An 18162-nucleotide genomic window follows, 5' to 3' on the forward strand; every position below is an offset into this window, starting at 1 on the left:
TTTATGTCTATGGGAGGGGCGTGGCAGCCTCCACACCCCCTCCCATAGACCTGAATGGAGGGGGTGAGGCGTGACATCACAACCACAGCTGCCCAAACCCAGCATTCTGAAAATAACTTGGCTGCAAGGAGATTGAGGGGGGTCCCAGCAGCAAGACCCCCGCAGTCAGGGAATAAGATGTCTAGGGGTGGAATACCCCTTTAAGAGGTATTAAAGCTGCAGAAGCATTTAGCATTGCTGACCTGTCTGCCCTGGTTCTGAACCCATCAAAAGTCCATTTAATTTGGGGGTATTAGACCTGCACTTCCTGGTTAAGCAGTTGCTCAGTACTACAATTCCCAGAATGCATTGTTTATCCTCAGATCTTCATCATAGCCCTCCCACCCTGTCCCTCAGCAATCTTGCCAGTTCACCGTTTAGTGCTACCGCAGAACATTGCTTCATAAAACAGACTGCCTCATCACTGCTGTATTCATTCCCTCCCTACTCCTCTGCCTTTGGCATTGCTCAACACAAGGAAGCATGCTGTAGCCTTCCCTAATGTCCCAATATAGATACATATAAGCCAGAAGAGAGGTAAGGCATTTAGGGAGTAAACATGGGGTTCCACAGAGAAACAGAGTACTCTAGATTAACTTGGACTCCCCTCTGCTCTATGTTATAATAGGCAACGGGTGGGGACAAGCTGAGCTACCAAACTGGTCTGACTTTGGGCCTAACTTGAGAGTAGCTCCTTGGTTTTTGCCCTTTATCTAACTATCGGATGTGGAAGCTGGACTCAGCTGCTAGACACTACCAGGTCACTACCTCAAGAGTGGTCCTCGTGTGGGTAGCGAATGGCCCAGCATATCAGGCGATATCAGTGTGAGGCATTCAAGGGTGAGGCAAAAGGCAGATCTAGGTTCAGGCGAAGGTCATGGGCTGACATCAAAGTAGTGTAGTCAATGATGTGTAACAGGTCCTGGCAGGCAGCTCAAGTTCATGGTCAACAGTCCAGGTCATACACAGCGGAGGCAATAAAAAGCAGGCCGATCTCATACACAGGATACAGAAAGCTTTGACAATACCTTTACGAAACACTAGACAAGCTCTGAATCATTGCTCGAACATTCAGGAGTGGATGCAGTCGGTTGATAAAGGTGATGCCCAGGGCAAACAGAGTACCAGGAGCACAGAAGGAAGTGGAAAGCTGCTGGTCAGGGTTGCGCTGGTAAGCAGTAACCTGACAGTTGTGTCTGTCGTGGGGCACCACATGTCATTGGAGACAACCATTTTTATAGTTCCTCAGGTAGCTATAGTGAGTGTACAGATAGTAGTAACTCCAGGGTACTGTCTAAAAAAAAACTGTGGCTTGGGAGGCCCTATAAAATAATTAGCATTGTGGCCCAAGGTATATACATTTATCCCCCCACCCTTGCCTTCCACCAACCCCAATAATCGCCAATGGCTTCTCACTTCTGAGAGGAAATGGGCCCTCTTAGTCGCTGGTTGGGCCCTCTTCGTCGCTGGTTGGGCCCTCTTAGTCGCTGGTTGGGCCCTCTTAATTGCTGGGTCCCATAGTCATCCAAGAAGGTGTGCCCATGATGGTGGACGTAACAAGAAACAAACCTGGTTCTTTTCCCTGCCATCAGCATTCCTTCCCACCAGACAGAAGCATGCACACAGTCATGCGTTTGGAACGTCACTGTTCTAATTTATACGAGGGATCACTAAAGCTAAAATAAAGTCAGACTGCTCTCCCATCAGCCTGACTGGGAAAATCAATGATAATTGATGTCCTGCTAGAAACAGATGCAAGGAACGTGTTCACTGAATTAAAACCTATACGTCAGTGCCGAATAACGCGGCATACACCATCAGGCCGGGCGCATGGATTTTCCTATAAACATTTTACCTCTCAGCCACTTTGTAATGAATTAACGCGCTTCATTATTCCGGCTCTGAAAGCGAGATTATTAGTAGAAACCTGTATAATTTGTGATTACGATCTCACCTTGGGGGATGAAAAAATCTAAATGCATAGAACATACACGAGGTGAGAAGAGGGTGAGTGGTTCCAATCGGAGACCCGCGGCCTACGGCACAATTTCCATGTCATAGCTGTGACTGAACGATTTCGAATGGCCAGGGTTAAAGATCACTGACCACAGTGATGTTATGTCAATGAGGGAGGATTTTGATATATACTCATTCTAAAGAGTTAATTTGAGAATCTATACGTGAAGCACAGCTATTAACCTTTTGAGTGAGATATATGACTATTCTGTCTATGTAGATGTAATGTGCTGAGGGGGAGGGGGGGTTCTGTGAGCACCCATAGTCAGCGCCTCACCAAGTTTTAAAGGGGTACTCCACTGGCCGTCACCCCCCCCCCTTCATAGACTTGCATTGAGGGGGTGTGGCCATGATATCACGAGGGGTGTGGCCGACCCCCGCAGAGCGAAAACAGTGTTCGGAACATTTACTTCCGAACGCTGGCCAGTGGAGTACCCCTTTAATGCTGCATTTTGTTGTACTGTTGCAATAATGCTGAATGTGTACGACTATACTGTATATAATGTTTATGCCATTGTAATGAAAAAATGGGTTCCTATGGACTAGTAATGTAGGAACATGATGGACCAGAGGTGGAGTTGAACCTGGCCCAGACTTATCTTCTAGGGGGAATTGGCTAGTATACTGCAGGGCAGCATGGGGTGAGGAAGCAGGAGAGTGTATGTCAATGGTAACAGATGGAAGAAGCCTGAGAGGAGACATAAGCCAAGGACCTCACTGCTCTGGACAAGTCTACAGGCCTAGGGCCTGACTTTGCACTGCTAAATAGCTACTTATTTTGAGGATCTGCATTGCAAAGCTGGGAATTGAAGTGACTAAGTCTGCATCCCTCAGTTGGGAATTGAAGGGCCCAAGTTTCTGCACCCCACAGTTGGGAATTGCAGTGTCTAAGTTTTTGCATTCCCCTAGATGCAGTGGCATCAATATATATTGGGGGCAGATGCAGTGGCATCAATACATATGGGGGGCAGAGCTAGCAGTTGCACCAGGGCCCTGGGACTGAGAGGGCCCCAAGACATCTTTGCCCGATAAGAAGACACCAGTAGTATCAATGACACATTGTAGACATGGTGCCCTGTTACAGATTTTGCATTGGAGCCTATAAGCTACAATTTACTTCTCTGACTAGAGGAGAATGACTGGAGAGGTATTGAAAGACAAGCAGTTAGCTGACTGCACTTAAAGGGGTACTCCGGTGGGGGGGAAAAAATTAAAATCAACTGGCGCCAGAAAATGAAACAGATTTGTAAATTACTTCTGTTTAAAAATCTTAATCCTTCCAGTACTTATCAGCTGCTGTATGCTCCACAGGAAGTTTTGTAGTTCTTTCCAGTCTGACCACAGTGCTCTCTGCTGACACCTCTGTCCATGTCAGGAACTGTCCAGAGCAGGAGAGGTTTGCTATTGGGATTTGCTCCTGCTCTGGACAGTTCCTGACACGGACAGAGGTGTCAGCAGAGAGCACTGTGGTCAGACTGGAAAGAACTAACCAACTTCCTCTGTAGTATACAGCAGCTGATAATTACTGGAAGGATTAAGATTTTCAAATAGAAGTAAATTTACAAATGTGTTTAATTTTCTGGCACCAGTTAATTTGAAAACATTTGTTTCCCACTGGAGTGCCCCTTTAGGAAAGAGATGCGACTACTGAAAGATAAGAGAGAAACTGACATTTGGATTTTAGGAAACTTTCTCCAGTCTCAAAAAAGTCTAATTGGAACCTTGACAAAGATAGGGCGCCTCCATCTTAAAGTCGCTGGTGTCACACATAGCAATTTTTTGGAAGGCCCCCACTACAGTTTTTAAAGCGATTATTTGAGCCAAAGCCAGGAGTGGAAGAAAGGAGAAGTAAAAATCCTTTGAATAAAAAAAAAAAAAAAACTATCACTTTAGACTGGATTCACAAAAAATTAAGTACATTTTACCCCCGTTTGCCTGGGCGAAGTCATGTGAGGTTGCACAAAAAGTTATTGCTGGCGCAAAAATGTTGCAACAATTAAGAAAGCCTCAGTTTATAGATACAAGTTGATAGCAGTGCAAAAAAAGCTAAACATGCCCCACTTGGCTGTGATGTCACGACCCCCACCGTCCGCTCTCAGCGCTCTAAACGAATGCCGGGGGCTGCACAGAGATCACTGGGGTCCCAGCGGCGGGACCCCCGTGATCAGACATTTTATCCCCTATCCTTTGGAAAGAGGATAAGATGTGTAGGAGTGGAGCACCCCATTAAGGGTAGAGTCACAGGGTGTGTTTTTTGTGGAAAATAAATGAAAAAAATCAAAAAACTATTCCAGATTACAGTGGTTTTATTTTATACATAAACATTTTTTTTTTTTTTTTAAAGCTACTTTAATCACTTTTAGTGTTTTCCATTCTTTCTGCTCATATCAACTATTTTCCTTTGGCTTGATTTTACAAATACAGAATATAATATATATATATAATCCACCCAATCATTGGCAAAACTCTTATAAAAAAGCAAAACTATTTGACCTCCCCGCAAATAACAATCTCAAATAATCGCTTTTATCAACAGTTTTTTACTTTCAAAGTTATCAGCAATCGTGAAAAGTGGGAGAAAAATCTGTCTGACATTTGAAGGACAATGCCGAGAAAAACCTGAATTAATCAAAGTGCCCGGGGCTATTGATAAACTACACTGCTCAAAAATATAAAGGGAACACTAAGATAACACATCCTAGATGTGAATGAATGAACTAATCGTATGAAATACTTTCGTCTTTACATAGTTGAATGTGACAACAAAATCACACAAAAATTATCAATGGAAATCAAATCTATCAGCCCATGGAGGTCTGGATATGGAGTCACAGGCTGATCCAACTTCATGTAATGTCCTTAATACAAGTCCCAATGAGGCTCAGTAGTGTGTGTGGCCTCCACGTGCCCGTATGACCTCCCTACAATGCCTGGGCATGCTCCTGATGAGGTGGCCAACTCCTGGACAGTCTGTGGTGGATGGAGCGAGACGTCCCAGATGGGCTCAATCGGATTCAGGGGAACGGGCGGCCAGTCCATAGAATCAATGCCTTCCTCTTGCAGGAACTGCTGACACACTCCAGCCACATGATGTCTAGCATTGTCTTGCATTAGGAGGAACCCAGGGCCATCCACACCAGCATATGGTCTCACAAGGGGTCTGAGGATCTCATCTCGGTACCTAAAGGCAGTCAGGCTACCTCTGACAAGCACATGGAGGGCTGTGCAGCCCCCCAAAGAAATGCCACCCCACACCATTACTGACCCACTTCCAAACCGGTCATGCTGGAAGATGTTGCAGGCAGCAGAACGTTCTCCACGGCGTCTCCAGACTCTATGACGTCTGTCACATGTGCTCAGTGTGAACCTGCTTTCATCTGTGAAGAGCACAGGGCGCCAGTGGTGAATTTGCCAATCTTGGTGTTCTCTGGCAAATTCCCTGCACGGTGTTGGGCTGTAAGCACAATCCCCACCTGTGGACGTTGGGCCATCATACCACCCTCATGGAGTCTGTTTCTGACCGTTTGAGTGGACACATGCACATTTGTGGCCTGCTGGAGGTCATTTTGCAGGGATCTGGCAGTGCTTTTTCTGCTCCTCCTTGCACAAAGGCGGAGGTAGCGGTCCTGCTGCTGGGTTGTTGCTCTCCTATGGCCTCCTCCAAGTCTCCTGATGTACTGGCCTGTCTCCTGGTCGCGCCTCCATGCTCTGGACACTACGCTGACAGACACAGCAAACCTTCTTGCCACAGCTCGCATTGATGCGCCATCCTGGATGAGCTGCACTACCTGAGCCACTTGTGTGGGTTGTAGACTCCGTCTCATGCTACCACTAGAGTGAAAGCACCGCCAGCATTCAAAAGTGACCAAAACATCAGCCAGAAAGCATAGGAACTGAGAAGTGGTCTGTGGTCACCACCTGCAGAACCACTCCTTTATTGGGGGTGTCTTGCTAATTTCCTATAATTTCCACCTGTTGTCTGTTCCATGTGAAATTGATCGTCAGTGTTCTTCCTGAGTGGACAGTGGGATCTCACACAAGTGTCAGTGACTTGGAGTCACATTGTGTTTTTAAGTGTTCCCTTTATTTTTTGAGCAATGTGCTCCTGTGCAAGTACACTGTTCTTCAATGGATTGCTTAAATCCGGAAAGTGGCTTACATAGATAGAGAATTTCTGCCATACTTGACAGATTTATTTTAGAAATGTTTAAAAAAATTAAAGTTCCCCTGTGGTATCACAGAAAAAAAATAATGCTTCTATATGTTACTCACTAGGTCATGCAGCTTTATTATGTGTCTAGCTTTATGTTTGGTTCATAAATCCCTCTGATGCTCACTCATTCCGACATCCACTGGTCAGAAAGGGGCGTGTCCGAGGCAAACACTGAGTCCGAGGCAAACACTCACCATGCATTCATTTCCTCCCTGAGTCTGCTGTGTTGTTCTGGGTCTCTTCATCCATTCACTGCAGGCTGCTTTGTAACCCTCTCCTCTCTGAGTCTGAAAGGACAGGAGTGAGCACAGAGGAGTGCTAGTTCAGCCCTCACCTCCTGGACTTTGTCCCAGCCTTTGCTTCAGCTAGGACAAAAATGATGCTGCAGCCGGACAAGGCTGTGTTCTGAATGGTATGGGGACCCCTAGTGGTCTTTTTTTTTTACAAGCCATGATTTTTATGAAAAGGAGATAACATTTTTATGACGTATATTAGAAGGGGTTAAAGGGGTACTCCGCTCCTAGACATCTTATCCCCTATGCAAAGGATAGGTGATAAGATGTCGGGCCCCCACGCCCCCTCCCATAGACTTGCATTGAGGGGGTGTGGTGTGAGACCATGAGGGACGTGTCCGTGACACCCCCCCCCCCCCTGCTCTAAGCATTCGGAACAAAATGTTCCGAATGCTGGGGCTGCGGAGTACCCCTTTAATGTGCCAAGATATACAACATATCATTTTTTTTTTTATCTGATAGCACCGAATAAAATTCTCTTTGACACTTTGATTTTGTTTGATCTTTATTTATTGCTAGAATCATTTCTGGGAAGGTGCAAGATGCTTAAAAACAAACAAATATATCATATAATAAAATAATGATAATAAATCATAATAAAAATACCTAATACACTGGGCACTGCTTTTCTTCATGGAAGTAAAAAAAAAAAATGGACAGCTTAGAAACTGGACCATTTGATGCTTGTTTACCTTGACAGAGGGCGACTGAGAAAAGCTGGATGGTTCCTGTATGCCTTAAAGGGGTACTCCACTGTAAAACATTATTTATTTTTTTAAATCAACTGGTGCCAGAAAATTAAACAGATTTGTAAATGACTTCTATTCAAAAATCTTAATCCTTCCAGTACTTATCACCTGTTATATGCTCCACAGGAAGTTCTTTTCTTTTTTTAAATTCCCTTTCTGTCTGACCACAGTGCTCTCTGCTGACACCTCTGTCCATGTCAGGAACTGTCCAGAGCAGGAGAGGTTTGCTATGGGGATTTGCTCCTCCTCTGGACAGTTCCTGACACGGACAGAGGTGTCAGCAGAGAGCACTGTGGTCAGACAGAAAGGAAATTCAAAAATAAAAGAACTTCCTGTGGCGCAACAAGAGGTCAATGACCTTGGGAAAATCAGGACATCAATCCGGGGCGCCCCAGATTGATGTCCTGATTTTCCCAAGGTCATTGACCTCTCGTTACTCTGAAGTTTACCGATTTTTTTTCGCTAAAAAAATCTCGGAGGGACCAGGAGGCTGCACTTCTATATGACACGTCCATGTAGGTGTTATGCTCTAAGCTTAACCCATTGAGGTAAGGGTCCAAGCCGTTGGCCCCCCTTCTTTTTACTTCAATACCATTATCTACATATCCTGGGTTTATCTGCACGAGGTGCGCACCGGTATTTTCTTCTTGTCTCCTTTTTGCTAACGTCCTGGGGAGCTTACAGCAGCGGATAAGTACTGGAAGGATTAAGATTTTTAACACAAGTCATTTACAAATCTGTTTAACTTTCTGGCACCAGTTGATTTAAATAAAAATGATTTCCAGTGGAGTACCCCTTTAAGACCATAATTCTACGGAAACCTGGTGATTGGTTCTAAGGCCCCCCAAATGTCTCCCAAAAAATAGTAAAAAGGGGAGGATTACAGAAAAATAAAGAGTCCCAAAAAGTAAAAAAAAAGCTGCCATTACCTGGTGTCCAGGTACCAGTTGATTTAAAAAAAAAAAAAAAAAAAAAATTATAATAATAATATTTTCACCAAAGTACTCCTTTAATGTTTTACCTATATGGGGGATACACAGTAATGATTTACTATGGTGGTTGCCGAATACAAAAAAAAAACCTTCCTCCCTAAATACTAGAATACTTAAATACTCTCAATAACACTCTGGAAAAAAAATGCAGTTGAATAGTTTTCATGTAGCCCTCTCGAGGAATAAAGTCAGAGAACAAATGGAAGAAAAATAGAAGAAGGGGAAAAAATGATAAATGTTCGAATTATGCAGAATTTGCCTTTTTGCAATGCCATTCCCCATTGCGCTTGCTGGAATTTTATAGAGAAATAAATCACAAAGAAATAAGAAAGCAGTAATGAGATAGAACTAGGTTTGAAATATGGATGCAAATCCCTACCACCTGCTGATCGAATCTAGTCTGCCGAGACTGTCCTGGGAGCCGTATTACCATTAACATGTTGTAAGCGCTAAATTCACAAGGAGAGAGATGGTAGAATTATATGTCTGTAAAATGCCAGAGCCCTCTCTGATTTATCCCGTGCCAGAATGTTCCAGCCACATTTACATAAATATTTTAACAGGGATTTAATTTTAATATTCGTCTTGTTTTAAATCTTCCACCGGCTGGCATGTGGGTGCGGGTACGAGCTGCGCTCGTACCCGCACCCGCATGTCAGCCGGCGGAAGATTGGCCTGTACTGATAAGGGTGCGTTCCCACCTGGCGCAGCTCGTACCCGCACCCACATGCCAGCCGGAGGAAGATTGGCCTGTACTGATAAGGGTGCGTTCCCACCTGGCGCAGCTCGTACCCGCACCCACATGCCAGCCAGCAGAAGATTGGCCTGTACTGATTAGGGTGCGTTCCCACCTGGCGCAGCTCGTACCCGCACCCACATGCCAGCCGGAGGAAGATTGGCCTGTACTGATAAGGGTGCGTTCCCACCTGGCGCAGCTCGTACCCGCACCCACATGCCAGCCAGCAGAAGATTGGCCTGTACTGATTAGGGTGCGTTCCCACCTGGCGCAGCTCGTACCCGCACCCACATGCCAGCCGGCGGAAGATTGGCCTGTACTGATAAGGGTGCGTTCCCACCTGGCGCAGCTCGTACCCGCAGCCACATGCCAGCCGGCGGAAGATTGGTCTGTACTGATAAGGGTGCGTTCCCACCTGGCGCAGCTCGTACCCGCACCCACATGCAAGCCGGCGGAAGATTGGCCTGTACTGATAAGGGTGCGTTCCCACCTGGCGCAGCTCGTACCCACACCCACATGCCAGCCAGCGGAAGATTGGCCTGTACTGATTAGGGTGCGTTCCCACCTGGCGCAGCTCGTACCCGCACCCACATGCCAGCCGGCGGAAGATTGGCCTGTACTGATAAGGGTGCGTTCCCACCTGGCGCAGCTCATACCCGCAGCCACATGCCAGCCGGTGGAAGATTGGTCTGTACTGATAAGGGTGCGTTCCCACCTGGCGCAGCTCGTACCCGCACCCACATGCAAGCCGGCGGAAGATTGGCCTGTACTGATAAGGGTGCATTCCCACCTGGCGCAGCTCGTACCCGCACCCACATGCCAGCCAGCGGAAGATTGGCCTGTACTGATTAGGGTGCGTTCCCACCTGGCGCAGCTCGTACCCGCACCCACATGCCAGCCGGCGGAAGATTAGCCTGTACTGATAAGGGTGCGTTCCCACCTGGCGCAGCTCGTACCCGCACCCACATGCCAGCCGGAGGAAGATTGGCCTGTACTGATAAGGGTGCGTTCCCACCTGGCGCAGCTCGTACCCGCACCCACATGCCAGCCGGCGGAAGATTGGCCTGTACTGATAAGGGTGCGTTCCCACCTGGCGCAGCTCGTACCCGCACCCACATGCCAGCCGGCGGAAGATTGGCCTGTACTGATAAGGGTGCGTTCCCACCTGGCGCAGCTCGTACCCGCACCCACATGCCAGCCGGCGGAAGATTGGCCTGTACTGATAAGGGTGCGTTCCCACCTGGCGCAGCTCGTACCCGCAGCCACATGCCAGCCGGCGGAAGATTGGTCTGTACTGATAAGGGTGCGTTCCCACCTGGCGCAGCTCGTACCCGCACCCACATGCAAGCCGGCGGAAGATTGGCCTGTACTGATAAGGGTGCGTTCCCACCTGGCGCAGCTCGTACCCGCACCCACATGCCAGCCAGCGGAAGATTGGCCTGTACTGATTAGGGTGCGTTCCCACCTGGCGCAGCTCGTACCCGCACCCACATGCCAGCCGGCGGAAGATTGGCCTGTACTGATAGGGGTGCGTTCCCACCTGGCGCAGCTCATACCCGCAGCCACATGCCAGCCGGTGGAAGATTGGTCTGTACTGATAAGGGTGCGTTCCCACCTGGCGCAGCTCGTACCCGCACCCACATGCAAGCCGGCGGAAGATTGGCCTGTACTGATAAGGGTGCGTTCCCACCTGGCGCAGCTCGTACCCGCACCCACATGCCAGCCAGCGGAAGATTGGCCTGTACTGATTAGGGTGCGTTCCCACCTGGCGCAGCTCGTACCCGCACCCACATGCCAGCCGGCGGAAGATTAGCCTGTACTGATAAGGGTGCGTTCCCACCTGGCGCAGCTTGTACCCGCACCCACATGCCAGCCGGCGGAAGATTGGTCTGTACTGATAAGGGTGCATTCCCACCTGGCGCAGCTCGTACCCGCACCCACATGCCAGCCGACGGAAGATTGGCCTGTACTGATAAGGGTGCGTTCCCACCTGGCGCAGCTCGTACCCGCACCCACATGCCAGCCGGCGGAAGATTGGCCTGTACTGATAAGGGTGCGTTCCCACCTGGCGCAGCTCGTACCCGCACCCACATGCCAGCCGGCGGAAGATTGGCCTGTACTGATAAGGGTGCGTTCCCACCTGGCGCAGCTCGTACCCGCAGCCACATGCCAGCCGGCGGAAGATTGGTCTGTACTGATAAGGGTGCGTTCCCACCTGGCGCAGCTCGTACCCGCACCCACATGCAAGCCGGCGGAAGATTGGCCTGTACTGATAAGGGTGCGTTCCCACCTGGCGCAGCTCGTACCCGCACCCACATGCCAGCCAGCGGAAGATTGGCCTGTACTGATTAGGGTGCATTCCCACCTGGCGCAGCTCGTACCCGCACCCACATGCCAGCCGGCGGAAGATTGGCCTGTACTGATAAGGGTGCGTTCCCACCTGGCGCAGCTCGTACCCGCAGCCACATGCCAGCCGGCGGAAGATTGGTCTGTACTGATAAGGGTGCGTTCCCACCTGGCGCAGCTCGTACCCGCACCCACATGCAAGCCGGCGGAAGATTGGCCTGTACTGATAAGGGTGCGTTCCCACCTGGCGCAGCTCGTACCCGCACCCACATGCCAGCCAGCGGAAGATTGGCCTGTACTGATTAGGGTGCGTTCCCACCTGGCGCAGCTCGTACCCGCGCCCACATGCCAGCCGGCGGAAGATTAGCCTGTACTGATAAGGGTGCGTTCCCACCTGGCGCAGCTTGTACCCGCACCCACATGCCAGCCGGCGGAAGATTGGTCTGTACTGATAAGGGTGCATTCCCACCTGGCGCAGCTCGTACCCGCACCCACATGCCAGCCGACGGAAGATTGGCCTGTACTGATAAGGGTGCGTTCCCACCTGGCGCAGCTCGTACCCGCACCCACATGCCAGCCGGTGGAAGATTGGCCTGTACTGATAAGGGTGCATTCCCACCTGGCGCAGCTCATACCCGCACCCACATGCCAGCCGGAGGAAGATTGGCCTGTACTGATAAGGGTGCGTTCCCACCTGGCGCAGCTCGTACCCGCACCCACATGCCAGCCGGCGGAAGATTGGCCTGTACTGATAAGGGTGCGTTCCCACCTGGCGCAGCTCGTACCCGCACCCACATGCCAGCCGGCGGAAGATTGGCCTGTACTGATAAGGGTGCGTTCCCACCTGGCGCAGCTCATACCCGCACCCACGTGCCAGCCGGCGGAAGATTGGCCTGTACTGATAAGGGTGCGTTCCCACCTGGCGCAGCTCGTACCTGCACCCACATGCCAGCCGGCGGAAGATTGGCCTGTACTGATAAGGGTGCGTTCCCACCTGGCGCAGCTCGTACCCGCACCCACATGCCAGCCGGCGGAAGATTGGCCTGTACTGATAAGGGTGCGTTCCCACCTGGCGCAGCTCGTACCTGCACCCACATACCAGCCGGTGGAAGATTGGCCTGTACTGATAAGGGTGATTTCCCACCTGGCGCAGCTCATACCCGCACCCACATACCAGCCGGCGGAAGATTGGCCTGTACTGATAAGGGTGCGTTCCCACCTGGCGCAGCTCGTACCTGCACCCACATGCCAGCCGGCGGAAGATTGGCCTGTACTGATAAGGGTGCGTTCCCACCTGGCGCAGCTTGTACCCGCACCCACATGCCAGCCGGCGGAAGATTGGCCTGTACTGATAAGGGTGCGTTCCCACCTAGTGCAGCTCGTACCCGCACCCACATGCCAGCCGGCGGAAGATTGGCCTGTACTGATAAGGGTGCGTTCCCACCTGGCGCAGCTCGTACCCGTACCCACATGCCAGCGGGCGGAAGATTAGCCTGTACTGATAAGGGTGCGTTCCCACCTGGCGCAGCTCGTACCCGCACCCACATGCCAGCCGGCGGAAGATTGGCCTGTACTGATAAGGGTGCGTTGCCACCTGGCGCAGCTCGTACCCGTACCCACATGCCAGCGGGCGGAAGATTAGCCTGTACTGATAAGGGTGCGTTCCCACCTGGCGCAGCTCGTACCCGCACCCACATGCCAGCCGGCAGAAGATTGGCCTGTACTGATAAGGGTGCGTTCCCACCTGGCGCAGCTCGTACCCGCACCCACATGCCAGTCGGCAGAAGATTGGCCTGTACTGATAAGGGTGTGTTCCCACCTGGCGCAGCTCGTACCCGCACCCACATGCCAGCCGGCGGAAGATTGGTCTGTACTGATAAGGGTGCGTTCCCACCTGGTGCAGCTCGTACCCGCACCCACATGCCAGCCGGCGGAAGATTGGCCTGTACTGATAAGGGTGCGTTCCCACCTGGCGCAGCTCGTACCCGCACCCACATGCCAGCCGGCGGAAGATTGGTCTGTACTGATAAGGGTGCGTTCCCACCTGGTGCAGCTCGTACCCGCACCCACATGCCAGTCGGCGGAAGATTGGCCTGTACTGATAAGGGTGCGTTCCCACCTGGTGCAGCTCGTACCCGCACCCACATGCCAGCCGGCGGAAGATTGGCCTGTACTGATAAGGGTGCGTTCCCACCTGGCGCAGCTCGTACCCGCACCCACATGGCAGCCGGCAGAAGATTGGCCTGTACTGATAAGGGTGCGTTCCCACCTGGCGCAGCTCGTACCCGCACCCACATGCCAGCCGGCGGAAGATTGGCCTGTACTGATAAGGGTGCGTTCCCACCTGGCGCAGCTTGTACCCGCACCCACATGGCAGCCGGCAGAAGATTGGCCTGTACTGATAAGGGTGCGTTCCCACCTGGCGCAGCTCGTACCCGCACCCACATGCCAGCCGGCGGAAGATTGGCCTGTACTGATAAGGGTGCGTTCCCACCTGGTGCAGCTCGTTCCCGGGTACTGATAAGGGTGCGTTCCCACCTGGCGTATACGCAGCGTATTTCACGCTGCGCAAAATTTACGGCAGCAGCGTATTCCTCGCTCACTATACACACAGGGCTTTCCGGCGGCAGCCCTATATGTGTAGTGAGTTTTGGAGACGGAGCCGCGCGTCACAGACACGCCGGCACACGGCCCCGCCTTCAAAACTCACTGCACGCATGGGGCTGCCGCCGGAAAGCCCTGTGTGTATAGTGAGCAAGGAATATGCAGCGTATTTCCGGCTGCTGCCGTAAATTTTGCGCAGCGTGAAATACGCTGCGTATACGCACCCTAAGAGTTTAATGGGCCCTGATAGGGGAATATGTAGGGCTAAAGAGGTCCCAGAAGATTCAACAGGATGAATAGCACCGTATTAAAAGGGAACTCCACCCCTAGACATCTTATCCCCTATCCAAAGGACCATTCGCTGGGGCCCCCCCCCCCCCCGTCATCTCCCTGCTGAACCTGGCATTGGTTTATAGCGTCGGGTGCAGCACCGTCGGCCACACCCCCTCACATAGACTTGCATTGAGGGGGCGTGACCCCATTCGATCATTCAGATTTCTCTCATCAGCCTAATTCTGGGAGACCCCCTCTAACATAAGTCATTGTCTGGAGTAGTCTATCCCTTTAAAGGGGTACGCCGGTAAAAGAAAAAAAAATTTTTAAATCAACTGATGCCAGTAAGTTAAACAGATTTGTAAATGACTTCTATTTCAAAATCTGAAGTCTTTCAGTACTTATCAGCTGCTGTATGCTCCCCAGGAAGTTGTGTAGTTCTTTCCAGTCTGACCATAGTGCTCTCTGCCGACACCTCTGTCCGTGTCAGGAACTGTCCAGAGCAGGAGAGGTTTTCTATGGGAATTTGCTTCTAATCTGTACAGTTCCTGACACGGACAGAGGTGGCAGCAGAGAGCACTGTGGTCAGACTTGAAAGAACTACACAACTTCCTCTGGAGCATACAGCAGCTGATAAGTACTGAAAGGCTTCAGATTTTGAAATAGAGTAATTTACAAATCCGTATAACTTTCTGGCACCAGTTGATTTGACCGGAGTACCCCTTTAAGAAAAATTACTATAATCTGGATACATGAGACGTGAACCATGAAATTAGTCTTCACCGGTAAAAGGGAGGAATTTCGTTTTAATAATCTCTCATCACGAAATGCATAGAAAATCTCAGCGTTCTCCATTTAACCGTGAGAAGCCGTCCACGCCGCGGCTCTTGCCATCCGGTCGTTTAGCTTCGATGCGGCTTACTGTGCCCCTGTTCTTTAAAATTCTAATCCCTCGATCAATAAACATATTCCCTACTGCAAAATCAGTTTTCAAAGGAGCGATCACCCATTGTGAGTCACACCTGTAGACTACAAGGAATGTTCCGTGCTTAAGAATTCTGACTGACTTTATAAATGATGTTGCTAAGCAACCTAAACTCCGCATCCAATAAAAACAGTAACCGCGCTCCGTCTGATATTCCACAAAACACCGTCATTTAATTCTGTTCTCAAACCGAAAAGACACTTTGTACAGTCTTGTGCATTTAAGGTGCAGACAAAAGACACCGTGTGGAATAGATTCGTGGGAAAAAATACTGTGTAGTCTATATAAACATGATCGGCCTAGGCTGGCAATATGGTGGCCATGGTGTTTTGCCGGAAGGGGTTCCTATGTCTGTATAATCAAACACATTTCGGGGTCTTCTGGCGACCAGACGCGCCGGAGGCAGGTAAGGATCCTCCTCGCGCCCTGCAAGCTGTTCGGGATGCCGCGATTTCACCACTGAGGTCCCGAACAGCACCACTGAGCTGCCAGGAAGCTTTCATTTTCACTTCAGATGCGGCGATCATGGCCACCATACCGGGCATCATGATGTCCGGTATTAGCCGCGGGTCCTGGCCGTAGATGGCCGCCGGGACCGACCCGATATGACGCGTAAATATACGTCTTGTGTCGTTAAGTGGCTCCATACATATATCCAACACAATTCTACCCTTTGGGATGAGCAGTCATTTTGGCCTTGTACTGGCCCTATAAGTGAAGGTAGGAGAATTCCATGGGAATTCTTTTGTAAGTTTTCTCTAGGGAGAAGTTCTCCTAACAGTATTCTCTAGGGCAGTGGTCTCAAACTGTGACCCTCTAGATGTTGCAGAACTTCAACTCCCAGCATGCCCGGACAGCCGTTGGCTGATCAGCAGTCATTTTGGCCTTGTACTGGCCCTATAAGTGAAGGTAGGAGAATTCCATGGGAGTTCTTTTGTAAGTTTTCTCTAGGGAGAAGTTCTCCTAACAGTATTCTCTAGGGCAGTGGTCTCAAACTGTGGCCCTGTAGATGTTGCAAAACTTCAACTCCCAACATGCCCGGACAGCCGTTGGCTGTCCGGGCATGCTGTGAGTTGAAGTTGTGCAACATCTGGAGGACCACCGTTTGAGACCACTGCTCTAGGTGGTAGCTCTTCGTCCTATAACTTTGCCTATGGGGAGCTGGCTACATAAGCAATTTGCATTTTGTGCTATGGGCTGTATTTATGCCTATTCTGGTGTGATTGACAGCTTTGGGCACCTCTATTCTAAGCATTTTTCTTTCTACAGAGCAGTGAGAGTCTCATTTTTTGCATCATGACCTGTAGTTTTTCTCTGAACCATTTGGGGTAAATGGAAGTTTTTGATAGCCCTTTTAAAATTGGTACCTATAGGAGGGTAGCAAGTGCTGTATATTCTTTGGGCACCTCTAGGATGGTAGCATGTACTGTATATTGCTATAGGCCATAGCAATATACCGTACATTTTTGGTGTCCCAGTACGGGATATGGTCCTGTATGGTCCTACAGTCCCGTCAAGTTGAGTCCCTATATGTCCCCAGGCTCCCCTGTAGTGTCTCCCTAAGTGTATATAAGTTTTCACATGAAAGAGTAAAGGACTTGTATTCTTAGTCACATGATTATGTCACATGTTTAAGTCATATGATTGTATTGTTACCCATAGAACACCAGTGACCAGGTGACCTCGCTAGTAACCTATGGGCTCCTTGCACAGCCCCCTTTATAAGGAAGGGAGGAGCTGAAATCTCTCTTTGATCACAATTCATACCTTCGGGTGGTTACGTAGGCAAACCACGCCCTGGCGTCACGAACACAAAGGAGTTAATACTATCTACCCCTGGGCAACACCATCTGCCCCTTACACCTCACCTCACACCCCGTGGCTCATCACACATGCTACCATCAAAGAGGTGCCCATAGCAATATACAGTACGTGCCACCCTTCTATAGGTAGAGGTACCAGATCACTATAATACCCTCCTATAGGTACAGGTACCAGATCACTATAATACCCTCCTATAGGTACAGGTACCAGATCACTATAATACCCTCCTATAGGTACAGGTACCAGATCACTATAATACCCTCCTATAGGTACAGGTACCAGATCACTATAATACCCTCCTATAGGTACAGGTACCAGATCACTATAATACCCTCCTATAGGTACGGGTACCAGATCACTATAATACCCTCCTATAGGTAGAGGTACCAGATCACTATAATACCCTCCTATAGGTACAGGTACCAGATCACTATAATACCCTCCTATAGGTACAGGTACCAGATCACTATAATACCCTCCTATAGGTACAGGTACCAGATCACTATAATACCCTCCTATAGGTACAGGTACCAGATCACTATAATACCCTCCTATAGGTACAGGTACCAGATCACTATAATACCCTCCTATAGGTACAGGTACCAGATCACTATAATACCCTCCTATAGGTACAGGTACCAGATCACTATAATACCCTCCTATATGTACAGGTACCAGATCACTATAATACCCTCCTATAGGTACGGGTACCAGATCACTATAATACCCTCCTATAGGTACGGGTACCAGATCACTATAATACCCTCCTATAGGTACAGGTACCAGATCACTATAATACCCTCCTATAGGTACAGGTACCAGATCACTATAATACCCTCCTATAGGTACGGGTACCAGATCACTATAATACCCTCCTATAGGTACGGGTACCAGATCACTATAATACCCTCCTATAGGTACAGGTACCAGATCACTATAATACCCTCCTATAGGTACAGGTACCAGATCACTATAATACCCTCCTATAGGTACAGGTACCAGATCACTATAATACCCTCCTATAGGTACAGGTACCAGATCACTATAATACCCTCCTATAGGTACAGGTACCAGATCACTATAATACCCTCC

Source organism: Hyla sarda, chromosome 6, assembly GCF_029499605.1.
Source record: "Hyla sarda isolate aHylSar1 chromosome 6, aHylSar1.hap1, whole genome shotgun sequence".
Classification (NCBI taxonomy): Eukaryota; Metazoa; Chordata; class Amphibia; order Anura; family Hylidae; genus Hyla; species Hyla sarda.